An 8,655-nucleotide genomic window follows, 5' to 3' on the forward strand; every position below is an offset into this window, starting at 1 on the left:
ACGCTGCATTCACGCAAAGATCAAAATGACGCAAGTTAATAACATGGTGTGAATGAATAACATAAAAAGGGCTTGCTATTAACTAAACTATGTCAGAAGTCAAAAAGAAAGAGAAAAGAAACCTTACAGATTACATCTACTGTAGAAATCCTCACCGATTCACTGACACACGTTTGTTTCTCATTCTTCGGAGAAACCGGGAGCAAAAAGCATCTCTCCCATGTGAATGGGCTAATTAAGCATGTAGACCCTTAAAGAATGCAGGTCACTTTATCTGCAGACCTGGCTCCACTCAGAGGGAGTCAATCACCGCTGACACATCCCAGGGGCCTCTCAGTGTTCTGCATTCACTCATACAGGTTCAGAGAGGAGTCGTAAGGTTCCAAGGCAAATGACATGTCGAAGTGACACCAGGTTCAAACTGTGCAGTGCTTCTCAATAAAGATTTAATTAGGTCTTTCTGTGGTAATTGAGGTTTTTCTCTTGCCCAGCATCAGCAACTGGAACAGTAACTTTCAGCAGAACTGTCGAAAGTTACCGTCTACTATCTCTCAGCAGGTGCAAGTGGAGTAAATGATTTTGTGGGTAAATAGTTTTGTTTTATGATCTTGGTCCCTGCCTGTACATTGAGGCTACCCAATGCAACTGGTATGGTGACAGTAGCTTAGCATCTGCGGAGTGGAATGTAAAAACTGGGAGGGGACTTGTGTTGTTTGGAGTTGATTTAGAAATTTGAGTGAAATCCTTCACAGTCGATGGAATTTAAATAGTTTGAAGCTCAGAAAGTAACTAAAATCAAGGACCAGATCCAGATTCTACATCCAGATTAGTACGTTCAATAATCTTCTTGTACAAAAGTAAACATTAAACATATGTGTAGCACTACAAATATTGGCTTAAAACAAAAACTGGTGAGAGATAAAAGATAAAATCATCATTTCTGATCTGACTGTGTTCGAATAGTAGACGTGTTATTCTGTGTGCCTCGCTGGTCTTCTTATGTAGTAGAAACACTTTTTAATACGGTGATGCAGACCGAAATCTAACATTTGACGCGTGTAATTGTGTCGTAAAAAAATAGATATTTAAAGGAGTTTAGAACATTTTTTGTTTTTCAAATTAAAAATGGTACTTGAAGGCATCACAAAAGACTTTGTTTTGCCTTTTTTTAAACTCTAAGCTAAATTATGTCAGTCTCAGAAAGTGATTTCCCACAAATTTGAGAATATTCTTACAACGACTTTTATGTCAACTGGAAAGAAAAAAACTAAAGAATTATCACAGTATGAAAAGGCTTTCTGGATCCAAACAAATTTGTGAAAACAGCCTAAATACTTGCTTTCGTATTTCTTAAAAATAAAATTCAACTTTTGCAGAATTTTTAATCTCCAGATCTTGTGAACAACTGCTTCATATCTATTAAAACAAAAACAATTAACTGCATTCCACATTCTTTAAATTGTGCATTTAAAATCACATTATTCACTGTGTATTACATGTTTGGCACAAAACAATTTTTTTTAAAAAAAATATAATTCTTTCAGGCATGACAATGCAAAAACTGATTACATTTAAGGTTTTTTTTTTTTTTTTAAATATGAAAGCCAATTTGGTTCGCCAGACAAAAAATGAAACCAGTAAACAAGAACAGAGGCAGCAGCCTGGAGGAGAAAGTTTTCCAATGAGATTAGCAAAGAACTGCATGCCAACGCATGGCCGTATAGGCTGCACTCAGGCTGAAACGTGTGACAAAATCTGCAAATATCCGTGTGACCCTTTGAGAACACACACTTTCAGCACTGCAGGAACACGTGCTGCAAACTATGCCAGAAAAAAATCAAACGAAAAAATAATTAAAATCCTGCCCTCTCAGAAATGTTTCAAGTAACTACATTTTGTGATTCAACGCTGAGTTTAAAATTTGTTCAAATAAATGCAATGAAAGAGAAGCAAAGCATTATTAAATAACTATTCTCCACACATCATTGGCATTGAAATTAGACCAGATCAGTTTGAAGTTTAAAGAAAATAAAATAAAGAGACACTTGTTGCCCTCTGAACCCAAACAGTGTTAAATGATGGCTGTTTTTTTTTTTTAGGTCTTATGAGTTGATTCAAAGCAAACTGAAGTGTCATTCTTATTGCAGTACATAATTGTCTCACTTGCCACAAACATCTCAAAATTCACTCTTTTCCAGCTTTTTGCAGTTTTTTTCTTAAGAGCAGAAAATAAAGCGTAGAAATTCTTTGCTTGGCCGAATCTCTCCAAATAATAATCAAACGAGTTTCTGCTCAGGCATGAAAGCAAATTTGAGACATTTTCTTGCAATACAACAACATGTGCTGCAAAAAAAAAAAAAAAAGAGGAGATTTCCGTCTTTGCATATTGTTTTGAATGAAAGAGAGGAGGGGAGAAGCAGAGAGAGGGGGCAACACCCGCCATTTTCTGATGGGTCTCAACACACAACAAAATCTGAGCAGAAAACATGATTGTTTTTTTTGTTTTTGTTTTTACTCTCATAGTTTTGGAAAACACCTTAATGCAGCAGGAGCCCTCCTGCTCACACCTCTACTGCAGCTGCCTGAACGCAAAGATGTGTTTGCATCAGTTCAGTCACTGCCAGACTCTCCTTCAACATGGCGTTCACAGCCTGTGTTCCCTCACTCTCTGGCTGTCGGAAGCGGTCAGTCGCAGGGTTTAAATGGTGCCAAGTTAAATACATACATATATATAGATAGACAGATACATGGAAAAGAAAATGGTTGATTTAATTACTTTTTTAAAAAAATGTATACAGTAAAAATAAAAGCAGTCTCACCGGAAAACAGAAGCTCTGGACTCACTGGAGCCTAATGGGGGGGTTTTGTTTGCGCCTTTGGAGACGCAGACTATGTCTTGGAGAGAGGCCAACGGCGGCTCAAAGTTGGGCTATAAGCTGTGTTTTACTTAAACAATCCACCCCCCACCCCCTCTTTTTCCTCCTCCCTCAGCCCATTTCCCCTTAAATATACTCCCCCCCCACCCCCCTAAAAAAAAGGGGGAAAAACGTGCAAAAGCAGCTCGATTTCTTTGTCTAATCTACAGCAAAGCGCACGGATCTTCCCCGCACAGGATGCAGCTTTGCTCTGAAACTTTACGTTAGTTTGCATTGCACCCCCTATGGAATTTGCTCTGCAACTCGCAGAAGGAGAGACGTGGGGTGGGGGTGGTGGAGGGAAGGGTGAAGGGGCGGGTTAGAGGCTCTTTCTGTACATTCCTCAGCGATACATTCACCGCCGCTCCTCCCGCAGAGTCTTCCCCCACACACACGCACACATGCACGGAGTCGGAGAGAGGGCTGCAGCCATGCGTCGGTTCATTTAAACCGACAGGGGCGAGGAGAGAGACAGAGAGAGAGAGTTCAAATGGCTGCTGTCTATACATCCTGGAGTCACGCAAAGAGCAGCACAATCTGACACTTTCCAACCCACTCGGTGTGGGCTCCACTGTTCTTTTGGCCGGCGGGGGAAACGATTCGAGCTCAACACCCTGCCTGCCTCATGGTTTTTTGCCTATATTGTTTGAGCGCTATTCAAATCGCGGACACGGATCCAACAGGAAATAAAATGTCTCCAATTGAATTTGACGAGATAATCCTCATGAGACGTCTTAGGAGTTGCAAACTTCACTAGACGCATCCTGTATTCACAAGTTTTAAGGATCTTTAATGAAATGCATTCTCTTTTATTATTATTATTATTATTATTATTATTATTATTATTATTATTATTATTATTATTATTATTATTTAAATAACCCTGCTTAATGAATGCAGGGTTCATTAAGCGGCGGGAGCTTGTTGGAAAAGTTGAAGACCGTAAGAAAAAGCGGCCCGGATTCGGCGTGTTTCGTTCCACCTCCGGGATTTACGATGAAGCCGAGCGGAGGAAACCCGGCGGGAGACGCGCGGTTGGCGCGCTGATTCATATAGAATAGTCGACGCCGGGCAGCCAATGAGCGAGCGCGGCTGAGGCCGAGCCGGCAGCGGCGGAGCTGGGAGGCTCCGCGCCGCGCCGATTGGTCCAGCGGCTCAGCCAATCGGCGTGTTCGCTCAGGAGCAGGGAGAGGAGGAGGGGGAGGAAGAGGAGGAGTGCCCTCCGAGACAGACATGGCCCCCGAGAGTCCGAGCCGCTGGATGGAGGGCCCACTGAAGCAACGCTTCCCCTTTGTAACCTGCTTTCAGAGGAGTATGCACATGGAGATGAACACCGCAGGGATGTACAGGAGCTTTCAGGTTTTGTGACATAAAAAGAAAAAATCCTAAGTATTTTCATGACCTCTCTGCCCCCCTATCACCCATATAGTTTGAAATTTACCTTGTCCACTTTAACTTAAAAACAAGTTTGTAAGCAGGACTGCTAGAAAGAATGATGAAACAAATGCAACCCAACAGCACAAGTGTACAAACCCTTCATTCTTTGAACCCTGTTCAATTTTAATATTCCATCTTCATTGCTTGGACTCTATTGTCAAACAGTTGCTTGCTAAAGTTCAGCGACTCCATCAGATTGTGAGTCAATAATCCAGGACATGGTCTGTGACATTTCATTCTAAATTCTGTCTTTTTAATTTCAAAATATGCACATTTTTTTCTCGTTAACTCTTTTTTTTTTTTTTTTGCATTTATTCTGATGTGTAACTCCACTCTCAAGCTAACGGACGAAACTCCTTATCTTCTTCAACACCTAAAACTTTTAGGTCAGAAGTGACCAGTACCATTCATAATTTAAACCTCAGATCACGGTGCTGCCACTGCCGTGTTTCACTGTGGCGGTGGAGTTCTTTTGTTCATGTTCACTGTTGTTTTTGTGACAAAATGTCAGAGTCCTAAAGTTAAAGTTAAAAGTTGGCTTTAATCAATTATGAGACATGCTCCCACAAACTTTCAGAAAAAAATGTAGCAATTTTTTGGACGACTGTTTTTTTTGGGGGGGGAGAAAAGACTTAGACAAGTTTTTACGGCCCTGACTCTTTGTCCAAGCATGAGGAGAAGAGTGAACATTGTGTCTAGGAAAAAAAAAACAACTGAACTTTGCAGAAATTTCTGCCGCTTCATCGGGGTTATTTCCAGTTTCTGTACCAGTTTCAATCCTTTCAGCCGTTTTGAGGAAACCTTCAGTTTTCCACAATTTGTTCCACTTGTCATAACTCTCTTTGTTGTCCTGTTGTTTTTACATAATGCAGTAGATTTTTGTATCTTTCTCCTGGCTGATTTGTGCAAGACCATTATTTATTCGTTGCAAACTGTCAGCAAACTGAGGCTTTAGCTAAATGATTCAATGAGCAAATGTGACACAGATTCTTCTGGGACAGCTGGACTTTATTTTGGGTAAGCGAGATTCAACAAGTCGGGCGTCAGTGTGACCCTCAGCAAAAAGGTGCTTAGCCAGATCTCTGCAACCAGGTGGCTACAACATTTTTATGTTCTTTTATTTGTGTTAATTTTTCAGCTGAACTCCACTGGTTGTGGGTTGAAATAAGGCTTGGAAAATATGTTGAAATTATTTATCATAACATGATATTTTTGCATCACAACAACCTCTCTTATTAGCCAGGGCTGCCTGGCACATTAACCCTTAACCCCAGTTTTTTTTTTTTTGGCACCAGTCACCTTTACTCAATAGCTTTGAGTAAAGAAACAGGGATGACATGCAATAAATTGAGTCAGGCATTTTAATCAGTTGGATTTTTGTGCAGAGAACCAACACACTCTATTTTAGTGAAGGTGTAAAAACTGAGTTTTTTTTGTACCTAACTAACAATCTGTTGTAAGCCCTATGGGGACCTATGTGACAAACATGGGGGTCCTCCATTTTCCGGCCCTGTGTGGAGTCACTTTACTGTTTGACATAATAAACCAGTTTTCCTGTAAAGGCAGTTTTATATAAAAAAATATAAAAAACTATTGTAATTATTGTTGCAGTTCTAAAATACAGGCTCATTCTTTTTTTTCACAAAATATGTGTTTTAACTTATAAAATTATTCCACCCAAGTCAAGTACTCCTTCTTTTTTACTTAAATGTGGTAAACTAGTTGTTTTGTGCCCAGTTAATATTACTGTAATTTAAATTATGGGACCACGTGATTTTCCTAGAGTGCAATGTAAATCTGCGAAAACATGATCTAAACAAATCATACTCCACAGAACTGATAAAACAGTAGCTTTGCTTTCAAAACCACTAAACCCACAGTGATATACAGGGCATTGCTTTAGCAGAAAGTAACCATTGTGAATATGCCTTGTTATAAAGGTTTTTGAATGTTGTCCACATAAAAGTAGTTTTTCTGAAACTGTTTTAGATTTCTTCTGTTTACTTTCTGAAAAGGATATGACCACAAGAACGACCTTAGATTATAGTATCTATGGACGTTTCTATAGTCGTAATGTAGGGTAGTCATTCAGACACTCGGGGAAAAGAAGGCGTGGAACATAGTGCCGCCCTTGCAAGTTGTCGCCCTGAGCGGTTGCCCATGTCTCCCATTTCAGAAACAGCCACAGATCCAAAGAATGACTATACATCTCACAGAAAAACAAACTAGAGCTTCTCTAAATTTTATAAATTAGAGGATATCAGTCATTATATGTAAATGAAAAGACAACAGCCTTAGTGCCCAGAGTTAAAAAAAAAAAAAGAAAAAGAAACCTTGCCAAATGTATCATGTTTCAAGTTCCTTGCATTCTCTCCAAATATATTTGAGTGAATGAACTCTCTTTGCAACTTAATGCCTCAGTTTGATATGAATTTTAGTGGCTGACACGCCGAAGCACACAGAGAGCCCTGGAGAAATCATAGTGGGGAGGTGAGCAGTGGGTACACAAGCCTCATTGGCAGCACTAAGACCCTCCTCGTGGTTCTGATTGGTTTCTGTGTTTGCAACATTTTCCGTTTAATCATTTTAACATTAAAGCCTAGTATCTTGTTTGTCATGACCTATTTGCTCTACAATGCTACAACAGCTCTTGTCAAACGACCAGTGCATTTATTCACCCCTTTATCACGAGCGGATCCCCTTCTTTAGGCTGACCCCTTTGCTCCCCAGCCGACATGGATCGAACAGGTACAGTGGACGGATGGGACAGGCGGTGGCTGGACGGACGGACAGATGAATGAAAACAAAGGATTTGGTTGAGCAACACCAATTACTACTGTCCCCAGAGATTGGTTTGTCAATTTATTAGTCATTTTGATCAATGTGTGGACTTGATAAGTTACGTTTACAAATTGTATTCCAGACCCCATTCACTCTGCACGCTCCAACTTTTTTTTTTCAGAGCATACAGTAGGCAGTTCTTATTTGTGCCACGTGACATGTGGATCAAAGTTATGACTTCATTAATTTATTGGCTTTGAGGACATGCAATCATTATGTTGTTAAATTTCTTAATTAGATATGTGATTTTGAATAAATTTGTCAGAAGACGAATGTAAATGCATTGTTGTTTAAGAGTTTTTTAGTCACTGTTTGATGACAATATTATATTCAGAACAAATTTAATTGAATATATTTACCATATATTCAAGTTAAATAAATGTCTTATAAAATAAAAAAATATATATATTTTGTTTTATAGAACAAATAACTTTCTATTTTTTTTTTCTATTAACAGAAGCGATAGTCATGGACATACTAAAGCAGCAGTTAGTCCAGCTATAATATGGCAGCCAAAAGTGTCCTGCAGAAGATAGTGAAGGGAGCTGAATGGATCATTCAGGCTTGCCGCTGATCTGCATTTTAGATTTTTGGACTTGTTTATTTAACTTGTGCATTTCTGTGTGTCTATTTGTGTTTTTTTTAATCACTTGTCTTACACTGGTGAGTTGAAGGATTCCAGGAAATTAGACATTACTTCACACTTTGCTAATTATTATTTATTTGTTTCCATTAAAATGAAAATAACTTGATTTTGAAAAGTAAACTTTTACAGGATGGGACTTTCAACAGCAATTTATCAATTTCTATACTTACTTTGACAGATTTTATTAGGGTTTTTAAACCTCCTATTTGAACACATCATTCACTGATCACATGCAAAAACCCTTTGACTACGCCACACATTGAAAACCTTGTACAGAATCTGCTTTGACAGAATATCGACCCCTGCCTATTAGTAGAGGTGTTGGTGTGACTCTCTCATAAAGTGGACATTACTGTAATCTTCCTATGTTTTCAGTAAACCCAGGTTATAGGTATGCATTCAACATGTGTCCATACGTTACGAGGCACACTGGGGGAACACTGGAGAGAGAAACCACTCCCTTCATTCAGTGATTTGTTTTTCTTTTTTTATATATATAGGGCATTAGGGATTCTCGTGTCTTCGCTCCACGTGGCGTATCCGTTGCGTCAAGAAGTCTAATAGACATTCTAACCAAACAGCAAAGATCCCAGTTCGCCATGCTTTTACCTGCGTGTGACCTCGAGTAAATGGGGCCTGCTGCTGGACTTTGAGTCGCGGACCAAAGAGGGCATGGCTCCCCTCCATGGTGGAGAAGATGGATGCCGCCATGTGGGAAGTAGTCGTAGGAGACGTGTCATTCTCGCATTGCGCGAGGGCCCGAGGAGCGGCCCAGGGTCCTCCCATGCAAACGGGACTCTTGATATTGACTGTTTT

Source organism: Poeciliopsis prolifica, unplaced genomic scaffold (genome assembly GCF_027474105.1).
Source record: "Poeciliopsis prolifica strain line A6 unplaced genomic scaffold, Auburn_PproV2 SCAFFOLD052, whole genome shotgun sequence".
Lineage (NCBI taxonomy): Eukaryota > Metazoa > Chordata > Actinopteri > Cyprinodontiformes > Poeciliidae > Poeciliopsis > Poeciliopsis prolifica.